Source organism: Gobius niger (assembly GCF_951799975.1).
Source record: "Gobius niger genome assembly, chromosome: 6".
Lineage (NCBI taxonomy): Eukaryota > Metazoa > Chordata > Actinopteri > Gobiiformes > Gobiidae > Gobius > Gobius niger.
In genome coordinates this window covers 6,774,379-6,791,092 of record NC_136857.1, presented here as the reverse complement: position 1 = coordinate 6,791,092, position 16,714 = coordinate 6,774,379, and positions in this window count along the sequence as shown.

Below are 16,714 nucleotides of genomic sequence, written 5' to 3'. Positions count from 1 at the left end.
CTTGTCCGCGAGGGGATAAAAAGACAGACCTGAGAGAGAGAGAGGCTGGCCAAGGGGAAAAAGTGAGAAAAAACCTGAAATAATTACTTGCAGCTAGTCAAGTGTGTCGGCCAGTGCTTGCCTCAAAGTGAACCGCGGGATGAAACGCCGTGAGTCACATCAATAGAGAGGCGGCCCATATACACTCTGCATCGGCCATAACATCTGTGTAATTACTCGTCAGGTGCTTTGTAATAGGTTTGCGCGACCGGACTGTAGCATCTCATCAGTGCAGCAGTGGCCATACAGCAATGATTACTGCACCATTGCACCGGGCAGTGATCAGCCACAGAGATAGTTGGAGTAACAATCAGGGATGGAAAGTTTGAAAACATACTTTACACACAATTTTGGAGTCATTTGACATAATCGGTCATCACTTATGAGCAAGAAGCTTCTGAGGGAAATGTCCTGTACTCAATTAACCCGGTGCAGTCAGCAATATTTGAAACCTTCGACAATCTGGATTTTTGACTCCACTAATTGCTCTTTCAGTCTTTCAGTGTGTCTCCAATCCTTCTGTTAAGGCCGCTGACTTCGGCCCCGCCTACACTCCCGTTCTTCTATTTTCGCAACCTCTGTGTGTGCCTTTGTGGTCCCCTCCTGCTCCGCCAGCTGTGGGATTCGGTCACTGGTTGGCTGCCATTTGGGATGCTCCTCCAATCCTGCAGACCTGTCCATCATCTGGCTGTCCAATCGTGCCGCTCCACCTGAACTACCACGCCCTTTAAATCACGGACTGTTTCACTGCTCGAGGCGGCTGGGATCAGTGGGACCCAGGAAACCAGTTCATACTGTGTCTCTTGTGTTGTCACAAAAATGGCTAGCCTTGTGTTTTGTTGTGACTAGATAATTTTCATTGAGATACTTTTGTTGCTTTGTGCATTAGTCCTTAGTTTAACTATTGTTTAGGAGCTAATTTGAGTAACCTGCTTTTTGTCATTCCTCCAGTTATTTCTTACTTGTTCGTTTTCCTAATTTATATTTCGTTAGTACTATTTTTGTTCTAACGAAATATAAACCCCAAGAGCAAAGAGGACGTTCCTTGTCAGGAGGAGACCACAATGCAGTGCCCCTTTTCCAGATCTTTAGCCCGAGCCCTGATCAAGAGGATTTATCCCCTTTTGGGTATAAAGCCAGAGCTCAAAGATTGCAATCAAGTACTTGGGGAAAACCTGCAAGTCTCACACAGAAAAGCCCTGCCACATCTTCTAGGATCTAAACCCAACCAGGACCTTAACCAAACACTCATAGTCTCTTCAGTATGCTGCCCTCAGATCTCCTTTCCCACACTCTGGAACTCTCTAGCCTCTCAAGAGCACCTCTCCAATTGTAAATAGATAATTCTTTTAAGGGTCTGAGAACGCATTCGTCAATAAGGCTTGAGTTTGAGCTTCTGCTTCTATAGGACCATTTGACTTTGAAAACGTGGCACCCTCATCAACTATATGGGGAAGTTCATCATTACATAAGTGGACCGGTCGGAGGGAGCCAGGTCACTGTAATCCTGAATGAGCGGCGCTACAGTTGTTGATGTGAATCGATGTCCTCGGAGGTGCTTTGTGTTTCAAGGGCATTGTCTTCCGAATTGGAGTGTGACATGATGAGACTGTTGACTGTCACAGCTGCCTTGCTCGGCCCTGCCAAACCAACGTGATTAAATTCCTATTCTCTTTTTTTTTTTCCTCTCCGAAAGAGAAGCGAAGCCATTAAGAAGCCTATAAACCACATGGACAAGTCAATAAACGTCTTGAAAGAAACCTTTTTTTTCCCTTTCCTTTTCCATTTTTTACAGGAAATGACATGAGAAACTGGGGGTCTTTGTCACACTGTGCAGCGGGGAGGAAGGTGGATAGGTTTCCTGTGCTTGAGTGAGGGTTTAAGAGAGCCAGAGATTGGGGACGTCATTCAAAAGCTTTTTACATGGTTAATTCAGCATCAACTATACACAGTGGCATTTGAACTTCAGAGGAAGGAGTTGAAAATGTAGTACAGCGCCTGAAGGAAACAGGTTGTGCACATGCTAATTGTTTTTGATCGGATTTAGGTCGACAAACTCACTATGAAACAATGTTGCGGCCTAGAAGGTGTTAGCCTGGGAATAATCAACACCTGTGAGTTGAATAACACAGATTTTTGCACCTTTGTTGAATAAAGAATATTGAGGTAATTTCTACTGACAGAGAAGGCATGCAACTTTATCGCTGAGATACTATAATCTCACATAGACTTTGACAGAATAGGATGCATGTATGTGGCATCGACATATTCTAAAGAAGTCCTAAATTAAAATTGAGGCACCCAGACCAAGATGTCCCCTTTGCTCCTAATATCTTGCCCCATCGTACCCCACTATGGCACTATGGGGACATTTGCTGTAACTTTCAGGATTCATTTTGTCAGACACCAAGGTTAGAGATGTTGAAATCTTTACCTTTACATGTTTCGGCCGCCATGTTTCTGCAGGCCGTCATCAGAAGTATAACAAAAGTGTGCTAGAGAGAGTGCATACAAAAGTGGAGCAAAATACATGAGTAATTGAGATTTGCATCTCTCAAAAACATTCTCTCATTTACATCTCAAATTAGTGTCCCGAATAGCGCATGTAATTTCAAATGTTAAATCAGGTGCAACATGGTTAGAAAAATCATGTGCTATTCATCAGTTTGCACTCGCTATTTGGCACCTATGTTGATTAATAGGGCTGGGTGATATGGCCTGAAATCTATATCATGATATAGAACAGAAATATCACGATTCAGATTGTATCTATGTGTCTGAGCGCCACTTGCTTGTTTGTTTGTATATATGCGGTTTGTGTGGTTGTTTTATATTGCATGTTTTCTGCTCTAAAGGAATTGCCCCATGAGGGATAAATAAAGTTGACTGAACTGAACTGAACAAACTATTCTATTAAGTGTCTCTGGTTTTCATGGTCACTTGACTTTGTTTTTGGGGTTTGCCTGTGGAGAGTGTGTTCAAGGTCTTGTCGCTTAGAAATGACCGGATCAAAATTCATGATTTGTTCAAAAACTGGTATGTGTAAAGAGACAACATGCCCTCATTTTTTACTAGTATTTTTTTTCAAATCGTGCGTTTTCCTTCTGGCCTTCACTCAAAAAGCTTGGCTTTTAACTGGGACACGGAAACATGAGCATATCTCACTGGTTATAGCTTTGCTCCATTGGCAAATTTAGAGTTCAATTCAAAATTCTTCTATTTACTTTAAAATGCCTGAATGGCCTCGGCCCATCTTTCTGACCTGATTCACCCTTTTTGCGCTCCTTCTTGTACTCTCTGGTTAGCAGATCAGCTGCAACTGGTTGTTCCTAAAACCAGGTGCAAACTTCAGGGAGACCGAAGTCGCTGGCCTGCTACTCAGGAACCACAGGCCCAGTCTCTACCGGTTTATAACCCCTTAAAGCAATGCTAAGTAACTTGGTTACCTCAATAAATCCTTTCCGTGGGGGTAATACAAGTGTTAATGGGATGATTGGGGGGTCTTTCATCTCCCCCTGGTGTCTCTGGCCAGAAAACCACAATTGCCTACCACCGGACCGGAGTAACCAATACAATAGAATCATGAAGAAGAAGGAGCTAACAGGCTTACGGGCAAAGCTAACTGCGGGCTAGCGCCACTTTAAACAGATTTACAGCCAAGTTTGAGCAAAAAAAAAAAAAAAAAATCCATTGTGTTATTGGATCTACAATATCCCTTTCTCCCTTTGTCTTTTCTGTCAGCGTAGTATTTATTCTCACGGACAATTAATAAATGAAGTTGACTGAACTGAACTGAACTGAACAAACTATTCTATTAAGTGTCTCTGGTTTTCATGGTCACTTGACTTTGTTTTTGGGGTTTGCCTGTGGAAAGTGTGTTCAAGGTCTTGCCGCTTAGAAATGACCGGATCAAAATTCATGATTTGTTCAAAAAGTGATATGTGTAAAGAGACAACATGCCCTCATTTTTTACTAGTTAAAAAATCGCAACTTGCTATGACACCTGCAGTTGCGCTTATGGCCTCCACCTTAACTGAGCACATTTTCTCCAGATCCGCTTTACCCAAATCCAAAAGCTTCTCGACTGGAGCTTATAAGCTCCAGTCGAGAATGAGGCATACTCTGGCCGATATGTCGGCCAGAGTATGCCTCATTCGAAAGCTAAGCCTCACAAAACTAATTAAGCTTCTTCCTTGTTATGACTGTGACATTTTCATCACTTTTTGTTGCTTTTTTGACATGTTTTGGTCCCATTTTGTGGCTGGTTACATTACACACACAAAACTAAATGTGTGGCCAAGACGTTGCAAATAAAAAAAAACTAAAAAAAACTAGCCTACTGAGTAAAACATGGTGATAAAAACAAGGAAGAAGCTTAGATGACTTTTGTATGTATGACTATTTGATGTATGTTTTGTGCACTGCACTTTGGCCGACTGCACAGTTTTTGAAGTGCTTTATAAAGAAACGTGGTATGGTATAGGCATGGCGTTGTGTTCTATGTGACCATTAGAGTCTCCATCAACTGTCGCCATCTACAAGGTCAAAAAGGCCGGACTTACTTGGTTCATCTTCTGTTCGTATTGATCTGAACTAACAACTGTGTGTAGTAAACCGCTTGCTCTGTGCCATGTGGCCTTGCACTAATAGCCATGTCGCATTCACTTCAAGAGAGGACCGTATGTAACATCAAACAATATGGTTCTTCAAAAGCAATTAAACATTGATGTAGGTAAAGAAAAGTACAAAGCTTGGTTATTTCTGTCAAACAGTTCAAACAATTTTCTGATCAAACTTTAAGTGCTTGCAACTGCAGACGGTTATCAGGTAATTGCATGTTGCACACAGTCTCTACTGAAGCCCGGCGTGACAATTAAAATGATTTCCCCTTTCCCGTTCATGCAGAAAAACACACATCTATATTAATGATTTGGATAGTGCATGGTTGAGTCATTTTTGGAGCGTAGTGCTACCTAAAAGTCTAGTGCAGTAATTCAATATGGTGGGAAAGTGATTAGCTATTTCAACCTGGATAGACTCAAACAGACAAAAGCAGCAATTAGGAAGATTTATTGACATGTATATTAGTTTTGGCGATCAGACCCCGGTGGTAGACATCGATGTATGCATGAAAGTCAGTATGGATGAACAGCTTGGAGTTAGGGACGTCTTCACCGGAGCCTGGACACTGGTAGTGGTATGGAAGCCGTGGACGGAAGAGGCAGAGATTAGGAGGAGATGGGGTGGAGGCGGGTCGCAGCACAGCTGGGAAGCGAACAAACCCTGATTGCTGGGACCGAGGGCGGTGATTGGCTGCTACGGAGGTGCAGCTCTTACGCTGATGGCTGAGGTGGAGGTGTGGCCCTCTCGGAAGCGATCATTGGCTGGAGGTAGGTGATGCTGAAACTACTCTACCTGGGCTTTATTTCCCCACAGAAAGGCACAGCAAGAAGGTCCTGGGTTCGATTCCCGAACAAGGTGGGGCCTGACAGAGTGGAGTTTGCATCTCTCCATGTGTGTGGAGGTTGCTCCGGTTTGCCCTATCGCATAAAACATGTACATTTTGCCCTTTTTGAGATACGTTCGGGAAACTGAAGTCGCTGTCTTTAAGCTAATTAGCCAATATGCTAATTTCAAAATCATAAATAGCTCTGTAAGTTTTTTATCATGCAAAAGTAGCTCAGTGACATAAAAAAACACACCTGGAATCCCATCCAAACTCCACACATTAAAGCCCCAAGATGGTCTGTTAATTGAACTCTGGGACCTCCTTCTTTTATGGTGAAAGCTGCTGCTTTAAAAATAAATAATTCAAACACGACCACCTTTTCATCCCTGCTACTTAAACAAACTAACAAACAAAAGAGCTGAAGTATAACCTCATCATGGCGCGCTGAAGAGCCTGATTTGCGATCGCCGCCGCAGTTACACAACAGCAGCAGGGACGCAGAAAAAAAAAAAAAGCCCGGCTCTCATCTGTCTAAATAGAATGATTACTGCTGGTCTGAAGGGTCCTCCAGCAAGAGGAGCAGTGACGGGAAGTGACAGAGAGAAGAGGTGCCCGTGTGTGGGAGGTGCCAAATAAAACAGCACTGATGAACCTGTGCTAGCATCCTCCGCTAAAAAAACTCACACACAAGTATCTGCAGAGCATGGTGAAATAGTAGCGGTGGCAGTTTTGCAGACAATTTTGATGAAAGAAAATGAAAGGGACTCTAATGCAGCATGCCCCCCTCTCTTCCCCTCGTCTCCCGCTTTGAACAGCCGACCATGGCCGGGTGAAGGACAGAGTCAAAGGAGGCCAGTCTTTGTAGCGAGACACCAGTTCTTATTACCCCGTAACAAAATGATGGTCTAATTATGCCCCGGCGAGCCTTCAGAGCGTGCCACTGACAGACTCTTTAGATCCAGTAATGGACAGATGTATTAATTGAAGAAGAGTTCAAGACTTAATCAGTACTGAAATGGCATTTTTCCCCCCCAAGTAACATTAGCATGATAATTGAAACTTAAATTAATGGCAGAACACAAGTAGCCTAATGTAATGGTGCCAATATGAAAGAATATGATAAAGTGTGTTTTTCACCTTTAATTTTGAAACAGACACACAAAGAAACAACTGCATATGAATATGTTTTTGTTTTGAGAGTAATTTCTTTCGATATGTCACACAACAGCTGCCTAATAACACAAGTGAGAGTAACATTTGATAAAAAAGATGTTGAAGTAAACTCAACGTCAAAAGTAGTTACCCAAATAATTACACAAGTAGGCGAAAAAGGAAAAAAAAGCTGATAAAATGTTTTAGTAATTTAACCATAAAATGATAAAAATACTCTTTTGACGGCTATTGTTTTTTCATACGTCAACGTGAAGTTTTTCTCATATACAGCCTCGATCCTTTTCAAACTTTCAGAGTCAGAAACTCTCCTGTGTGTAAAGGGATTGTAAAGTAAAGGGAAAGATATCAAAAGATTGCTCTTCTCTCCTCCTCCTTTTCATTCAAACTGTTGGCTTGGCAGTTTTGTTGTAATCATTTTAAAGCAGTACTAAGTAACTCTTGCCCCTAGAGGCCATAAGCGCAACTGCAGGTGTCGTAGCATGTTGCTATTTTTTTTAAACTCATTTTTAACTAATTGTTGAGAGTAAATACTACGCTGACAGAAAAGACAAGGGGAGAGAGGGATATTGTACATCCAATTACACAATGGAGATCATTTTTTTCACTCAAACCTGGCTGTAAATACTGTTTAAAGTGGCGCTAGCCCGCATTTAGCTTTGCCTGTTAGCCTGTTTGCTTCTTCCTCGTGATTCTATTAGTGTGTATTGGTGACTCCGGTCCGGTGGTAGTCAAGTTGCAATTGTGGTTTTCTGGCCAGAGACACCAGGGGGAGATGAAAGACCCCGCAATCATCCCATTTACACTTGTATTACCCCCAGAGGAACTACGGAAATGATTTATTAAGGTAAACAAGTGACTAAGTATTGCTTTAAATTTAAGTCAGATAGAATATTATTGGACTCAAAACATCCTCTGTTTAAGAGAGTTTGAGCTGCTTCCCTCTGGTCAAAGGTACAGGTGCCCAGCCCTGTCAAAAAACAGGACCAGGCAGTCATTTGTGCCTCAAGTCATTTTACAATTAAAGAAACAAAGATGATGTAAAGATGATGAAGTAGCCAATTTTGATTTTTCTTTTTTATTCTGTACAGCTGGTCTGTCAGAGAGGGTTTTAAAGAACGTTTTTAATATAATTTAACTAAGGTTGACGGGCTGTGGTTTGAGCACAGGCACAAAAACACACACGTCAATGTTTGGATCTGCTATTTTTGCTCATTTTTTGCTCGTTTATTTTTACTCACTACAAATGAATTTCCCCACAGAGACAATACATTTTCAACTACTACTAAAATGTTCTACTACTAAATGTAACTATCGAATAGATTAGGTAAATAAATAAAATAGTCGGAAAAAATAAAATGAAATACCACTTCATGAAATACTGACCTTCCAAGCACCTCCAGGTCGAGATCAAATCAGGACTGAACTGAGTCTAAAAGGGTCTTGATCTAAACTGGACTAAACTCTATGTAAACTGGGTGTGAAGTCTGAAATTGATGTTTCATAAATAATTAAAGTCGAGGTACAAAGCATTGCAACAACTCGCAGAAGTACAATCTTGATATTCTGGCTTAAATGTAAATGATTATTACCCACCTCTGTCAGTGGGACATTATACTGCACAAATTGCCTGTAGAAGTTGAAAGGCTGTCATGAATATAGATGAGTGAGTAACCAGCAGCCAATAAATCAATCAAGGCCTTAAAAAGATTACATTTATTCAAGCAATATCAAATTGAACAGGGCCTAGGTAAAAGGTTTTGGGCAGCACCACATTGGCTTTTAATTTATTCACCCTGAGTGAATGGTTTGGACAAACAGAGAGAGAGAGGAGACAAAAAAAAACCACAAAAAAAACAATTTGACCAAAGATGCGCCAGGCCAGATAAAATTACAACCGCTTCTTTGTCCACAGATATTTTTGGATAGTGTCGGGATGGCTTTATTTATCTTTACACAAGCGTGCCCAATTGTAGAAATCAGTCAGTTTTATCTCTCTGTATTTTTTTCCTCCCTGTTGGACTCTCTCATAAAAACCGTGTTGTGAAATACAGTAGAGAAAACAACAGGGGCTCAACACATCTCCAGTCCTCTGCTTTGTGTTTTGTGAGTTATGACAATAGCACACAATGGATGATAGGACCATAGACTTATCAATAATGCATAAGGTAGTAAGAGAAATGACAGGCACTCTGCGGGTAGGCTCTTTTCAGTAGCCAGCCATAAATTTACAGGGCAATAATAATGACTCTTCTCAGGGAAATAAAGGCCACCCTCTCTGCTCCCTATAGTCGTAAACCTGACGCTCTCTTCCATTGGCTGCAAGAAAAATGCCTTCCTGTGCGCACCACACAGGAGTCATACACGCGAGGCACTCGGAGCAGCTGACTTGATATGCAATCATCTTTCTTTACAGAAGAAAGAATACAATTTCACTTGTTTTGGTATTGGGTATTTTCATAATATCCTTGTAGAGGTGGGGGAACAGTGAACTAGTTAGAGCAAACTTCTTTCAATATGACATTCAGAGAAGATTTGGGATGTTATATCAGCTATAGTGGTTTGTGTTTCTTCGGGTAAGCTTCTTTTTAACCATAACAGGCACTCCTGCAAGCAATGCAGCCCATTTAGGTAATGGGTCCCTGGAGCTTGTAGTTCTCATTGTTATTGAGTATATAGAGGAGTAAATTAAAAAGGTGCATTGGATTAGAAAAGTGATTCTCAAACTTCAACTAAGTACCACAACAGCGAATACTTGGCTTTTCAATTACAACTTTACACCCTATAAACTAAACTATTTATTGGACTTTTATTTAACCGGGAAAGTCCCTCTGAGATTTCAGAATCTCTTTTTCTGGGGAGTATGGCACATATTGTAAGGGAAAGTAGAGCAACTAAGGAAACCTATGCAGGCACGGGACACTCGACCCAGTGTCAAACCAATGGCTCGGATGGTAGAGTGGGTCCAATCACTGAGAGGTTGGAGGTTCGAATTCCTGGCTCCTGTAGGTGCAGATTGTAATTTTATCCTGGACACTTCACTCACCAGCTGCTGAATGCAGTGAGTGAGGGAGTGAGTGGCTGGAGGTGGTCAGAGCGGTCGATGGCGCAAATTGGCAGAGTGTGTTTGAGAGTGCGCATGGGGGACGACGGATGGAAATTAGCCCACGGTTACAATCCAGTCATTAATATGCACTGTCCCTACCAAATAAACAAACAAACAAACTTCTAGTTACAATAGCAGCTCACTCCCAAATGGTAAAAATGGTAAATGGTCTCAACCTATAAAGCGCTTTTCTACCTTATCAGGCCCAAAGCGCTTTACAGTAAGGAACTAGTCACCCATTCACACTCTCATTCATACACCAATGTACGCAGACACTGGAACCAAGTAGGCTGAAGTGTCTTGCCCAAGGACACAATGACAGTGTGCATTTGGGATTCGAACCCACGACCTTCCGATCACGAGACGATCCGCTCTACCAACTGCGCCACCGAGAATGGAATGAGTGAATGAATGACTAAAGCGATTTGAGAAACTTGAAACACAGGCTTGCAAAGCGCAATACAAGTCTTAGTCTAACCTACATCATTTATATTAAAAACCTGTTAACTTCTTCCTGTGATAGGAGCTCTAACCAACACCAACAGATCTGATCTCTCAAAGTATCATTAAAGTTCACAAAAACGTACCGATACCAATAGAATAAGCCAGCCAGTTGCCATCACCCTCTTGATTATAAGCAACTCCTCCACAAACTGGTCCTGTATTATGGTCTGTTAAGTTTATGGCACGATTGCACCAAAAGATTTTATTCCTTTACTTTATTATTGCTCATACTTCTTTCCAATTGCCAAAACCACAAATACGCTATAATAGAATCTTATATTGTTGATCACTGAGGCAACACAAAATCACACAGAAATGACACTTTTGGCCACAGAAAGCGTGGGCTGGTCTGTGTTTGGGAGGTTCTTCAGACCTATTCAAGTCGTATGCAGGCTGCAGTGGCCCAGAACAAATAGACCTGCAGCGGCCGTCCTGGTCTCCATAATCACCAGCAGAGAGCCCCAAACGGCAGGTATCAGGCAGTTTAGGACATATTTGTTGAGCTAAGTGCTTCACACCAAAGGGCGGGCGAGCTGTTTCGACCTTGTCAGGGAGGTCAGATGAGAAAATTTCAGTAGATTCCTCTAAAGGGAGCACAGCATACAGTACGTATATCTCTGACAGCTAAGGCTGGATCAAGTCGCTGCTATCTCTGTTTTATAATAGCGAGCATGCTTTGCCGCAGCAGAGGTTATGTTTGTTTTTGACATTGTCAGCTAAACATTTTGACAGATTCAATCGCTATCTTTCAAATTATTTAACATTACATTGACCTATACTGGTGACTTGAGATGGGCACAAGCAAAAATACCCGTCTTTATGCAGATTCTCATTTCTTTTCCGTATTCATGCATCAGCTCTAATCATATCCTGTAACCTGAATTGAGGTATTTGTGAGTTCACAGACACATGAGAATCCATCGTGTGCAGCTTGTGCTGATTTGTTTGAATCCACACCAATCATGAGCCAATCACGTGGCAGTATTGCATCGGGAAGACAGGTTTTACATTTGCCAACAACAACATGCGTCTATGTCGCAAGGAAAATGCAAGGGATGCTGCTACACACTTAAAGACATGAATAATAATGTGCAAAATGAAATATTTAATGGATTTGTCATCAGGGCAGAGTGTTGGGAAATGCTGGGTCCTCTTCACAAACACTTTAAACAGAAACGATTCCAGACTTGGCATTACTGCGCTAATGCATTTGCGCTATAATATCAGTCATGTCAGGTAAATTGACTCATGTTCAGTCTGATTATGGAACATATCATTGTTTTAATATGTCTTCATGAAAGCATTAAGCACAAATGAAGCCTAGTCGTATATTCAACCCGGTGAACTCATTACAGCGTCACCTGCCTTTATCCAATCAACACCTCCACCTCAGCCTATTAGCACCGCAGCCACATCTTCGCTGCTGCCATTCATCGCCAAGAATTCCGCATTTAACTTCTCTTCTCCATGCCCTCGTCTGCTTCCCAGCTGTGCAGCAACCCACTTCCACCTTCACTGCCTCCCCCAGTCATGGAGCTCATCCTCCAACCTCCCAACTCAAAACCAGTGTTCAGGCCCCGGGGGCAAGACATGCCCAACGCACATCCAACCTGCTCAAGCATATTAACATTAATTCACACCTACACTGGAAAAATGACCACTTAAATTGCTTGAATGATGGCACTTTCTTTTGAACATGTGTCAGTGTGAACTAATCTTACTGAACTAAAGATAAGGTACAGATGCTCATGCTAATATTTGTAATACTTGAAATCCTACACTCCTACATCCTACACTTCAGAAAAATATACTTGTTCCACTGCCAGAAAGATGTATCTAAAACTAGACCAAACTTCCTCAAACTTTAAAGACTCTATCCCTTAATTCAAGTGAATTTATGTCATTTCTTCCTTAAGATGATAGCGTATGTCTTTTGTCGGTGTCTGAGCGCCAAAACTTAAATTCATGCATGCCAACAAAGCTTTCCAATAGCTCACTTGACGTCAAGTGCGTTCCACTGTCAGAACGTATAATATTAATATTTGTGGTGAATAATTACAGTGTGCTAATACTTTTGTCAGTTTTATCATAAATGCAAAAGGACTCTCTTCCCTTATCCAATATTGGCATTACACAAAGCACTACCAACGATGGCAAAGGTGTCATCTCGAGTGTGTGTATCTAAAATGTAACATATGACTTTGGCAGGCAGGCGACCACATAATTACACTGGCTCCATTCAAGTGGTAATGTGCAGGTGTGAAGGGCAAATCCATCTCTGAAAATGAATATGGGCATTGTAAAGACTGGCGAGCTCTACGACATACAATTTTTTAGGGAAGGCTCCGACGCGAAAAGGCAATGATTGATAGTGTGACTTTCTGTGGAAATATCTCCGCAGATGTCCTTTCTTTGAAGCCGCTGTAATCTTGCTATTTAATGTTTTCATATCAGTACGTGCATCTCCACAGACAGGCGATGAACTGTGCACGTATCGCACCCACACACGCGCTTTATCTCAATTATTAAAACAGCTCTTCTCCATGCAGATAGGCAGGGATGCATGATGACATTTTTAAAGCCGAGGCATGAAAAAGGCGCCTATTGTATTCTCTTCACCTGTGCGCCACAAGGTTGAGCTCTGTTTTTTTTTTTTTTTACAGTAAGAAATCTCAGGGGGACGAACAGCCTACTGGAATGGAACAACTATCCCCCAGCCAGAAGGCTCCAACATATGGTGCCTCTGGAAACAGTAAGAAATCAGCAGTTTGTTCTACAGAGCAAGTTAATATCTGTATTTAAAGCTTACTCCCATTTCACCGCGGGACAAATCCCACAATCCTGTAATTCTGTGTTAATTTAAAATGTCCTAATGCGCAGGCAGTGACATTTGACTTAATGGTGGGATCAAGTAATGTTGCTCTCTCCAAATGTCAATCGGACTGGGGGAAATAATGGAGGAAGCGGCATTTGCATTAGGCAGCAGTGTTACATGACGATCTTTAAAAACACTATAAATATCATGCTCCGGGGGGCAAGTGTTAGAGTTTCCTCTGCGCCCTGCTGATGTGATTTAAATGAATAGCTGGGCTTGTAAAATCAGGACAATTGTAAGTGGATACACGGACACGATCATTTGGCGAGATCAAACTTTTTGCACAGTTCGCTTTCACAGAATGGCATTTAAAGTAAAACAAAACGATAAAAGCTCAAAACAGAGACATGCCAATCAAGAGTATAAGAGTGTATTTGTCTAGACCAGTGACCCCTGTCTGTTTATTTTAACTGACATCACATATCGCAAGTGATATCCATGGTAATGCAACGCCATACTGGGGGATAACAGACAGCTTTCCGTGGATTTAAAGTAGCCAGAAACGAATCAATATAAGTTTTAAATTACATACCTCAACCAAATTGCCTTTTTGGCCAGAAGCACTTTGATACACACTAAAAGTTTCCGTGTGTATGGAAGTCTTTAGGTTACAGCTTTCAGTCTCCAGTAGATGTTTTATATTGCATTATGTTAGACATAAGCTTATCAAGTTGGTAATCGTTCATTAGCATTTTAGGCAGAATGCTTCATAAGATGGCTATTGCATTTTGTGCAGTGGCTGTAGTGACTCCTGTTTTCTATCTGTGACAGTAAAAAAGTGAGAAATACAGCATAGATGAGCAGTTAGTAGCGGTTGCTGTGTTTTTTCTGGCAAGGCAAGGCAAGTTTATTTGTAGAGCACAATTCATACACAAGGTTATTCAAAGTGCTTCACAGTTGCATAAATACAAGAAAGCAAATAGAATCAATAAAAACATCAAATGAATCAATTACACGTTTACCATTTACACGTTTACCATTTACACTATAAATGGACTGCAGTTGTTGTGGGCGACGCTCCCACGCTGGAATACACATAACTGAAGGACCAACAGAACGGCGATGAAATGTTTTATGAGCCGCCATGAGAACACTGTGGACAAACAATGCTTTTTGGTGGGGTTTATGGAATTATTCAGAGGAGCAAAGGCAAATAGGTACAAGAGGAAAGAAGCAGCTAAAAGGCGCCAATGAAGGTAAGCTTCTAACACAAGCTTAAGTTAATTGTGCAAGCAGCAGCTAAATGCTTATTAACATACTATTTCAGTTATTTTGTTTATAACCTTGTTTGGTTAATTTGACCCCAGTCACTAAACTATGTGCAATTTGTAATGAGAGAGAAGGACGGCAATGCATGTGAAAGAATGAGACCTGTTTGTTTTGTCTATACGAGGCCTGAAACAACTGTAAAATTCTCTGTGAATATCTGTGACCTCTTTGTGCTTGTGAGAGAGCCATGGGAAGAGCTCTGAAATAAGAATGTCGCCTCTCTGATTTTGTGCACTTCTGATAAATCTGGCTCCAGACACGATCTGCTACTCTCCGGGAGTTTTTTGTGTGATTTAAACTTCTACATTATCTTTTTCAATACCAGTATGATTTTGTGAAATATGAAATCTCATTTGACCTGCCAGTTTTAGTGAGGGCTGTCCTCTCTCCTTTGGCCAATCCAGGGTTGCCAGGTCTTGGCATCCCAACCCGCCCCCAAAATGTCTGAAAAACCACTCAAAATCCATGGCCATCCATTTACTCGTGTGCTCCGAGAGACCGTGCATTTCTCCCTCGCTCTCTAACAAAGCTGCCCATAGAGCCTTTGGTTTGGTGGTTTTTTTTAAAGGAGATATTTTCATGGACAATAATAAATATAAAATGGGCAAAATTCTAGTTCTACTGACGTACTTTGTATTTCATTTCAGTGACCGGTCTCATTTGATGTTGAGAAAAATTGGTGGCATTTATTCTGAATTCACCCAAAGGAAAACCTGATGTGTGTCAAATATTTGATAATGGAAAGAGCAAAATCACATTGTGGAAAGAATGGAGCAAGTTACTATTTCAGAGGCGGCTGAATTTACTCTTCAAAAGTGGAAGAACTGAAACAATAAAACAATTGAGTAAACCCGCAGACCTTAAATGCATTGTTGTTGTGTGGAAGTGTCACGGTAGAAAAGCAACTGATTGGCTTCTTTACGGAGGAGTGAACATGAAGAAATTACTATTAACAAACATATTTAACTTTAAGATTGGAGTGCAGACTAAATACTGGTTGTTTATGAACAAAAAGTTGAATCTCTAAACCAAGACTAATATATAGATTCAGCTTGAAGTTGACTGTAGGCCTGCCGTCCAACTAGGGAACCTTTACATTTTGCATAGCTTGATTTTGTTTCGCTTTTTCATATTGATTTATTATTTATGAAGCGACTTTGGGACTCACCTTCATCCTAACATGGCAAGCCATCACCAAAATTAAAAATTTATTTCAAACATTTTACAATTTGACCCTGTTATGTTCGTCTTGTTGATTCAAGTCTGATTATCGAAACAATGTAATGACGCTCATACACTGAGTCTATCATAATGGAGTCTAAACATCACCTAATCCAGTGGTTTCTCACACTGTGGTACATGGGCATCTTCTGGTGGTACCACAGATCGTGTCAATGGACTCATGGGCATTCAGCGTAGACTAAGTGGAGCTCGTTCATGCTAGCACTAGCTGGGTTTTTGGAGCCAGTCCCATTACTTAGAATAGGGTGGGGGAAAAAATAGAGCATAAAACAAAGAAGAATGACAAGCTTATGTTCAATAATGGCATCAAGAGGGGCAAGTAAAATCCTTTACAGCAAGGGACTTCCAGAGAACCATTTCCGGAGGGCTTCAAGATGAAGGAGGCTGCAATAAGTCTGCTACAGTTTATGTCAATTTAATTCAGTCTTTATTAATTTTTTCAGTGACATTTTAATCTATGTCTCAGTAGTGCATTTCATTTACATTCTTGTTTCTGTTTTTGATGTATTTTACACCCAGTTTAAACTTTGGACCCTTTTAAGACACGGTTTAGTCCTTAGAAGGTCAAGTATTCATGAGGCTGTGAAAGGTTTGTGAACCACAGACTGAGTAAAAGAACTAACAGCCTAAAACAGGGGTAGGCAATGTCAGGCCCGGGGGACCAAATCCGGCCCTCCAGCACAGAACCTCTGGCCCCCAAGATGATTTTGTGAAATAATATTATGCAAATAAGAGATCAAATACCTGTTAAAGTATCTAAAAATGTGAGAAATAGTGTCAGTGTTTTAAAAATGTCCTGGCAGAACATCCCACTTGGTCATATTATATCATGTAAAACGGGGATTCTACACCCAAAAGTGGGTCACGGAACCATTTTCAGTGGGTCGCGAGTCTTAAGGGAACTTTTATTCAATATTTTCATCTGAAACTGCATGGGAACACTAACAGAGTTTGTTAAAATGTTTGTTTTTGGGTTGTGTGATCATATTTGAAAAAACTTGTGTGGAAAATACAATATTTTGTACGATATATGACAAATTACAGTTTTGTTTGGGGTGCA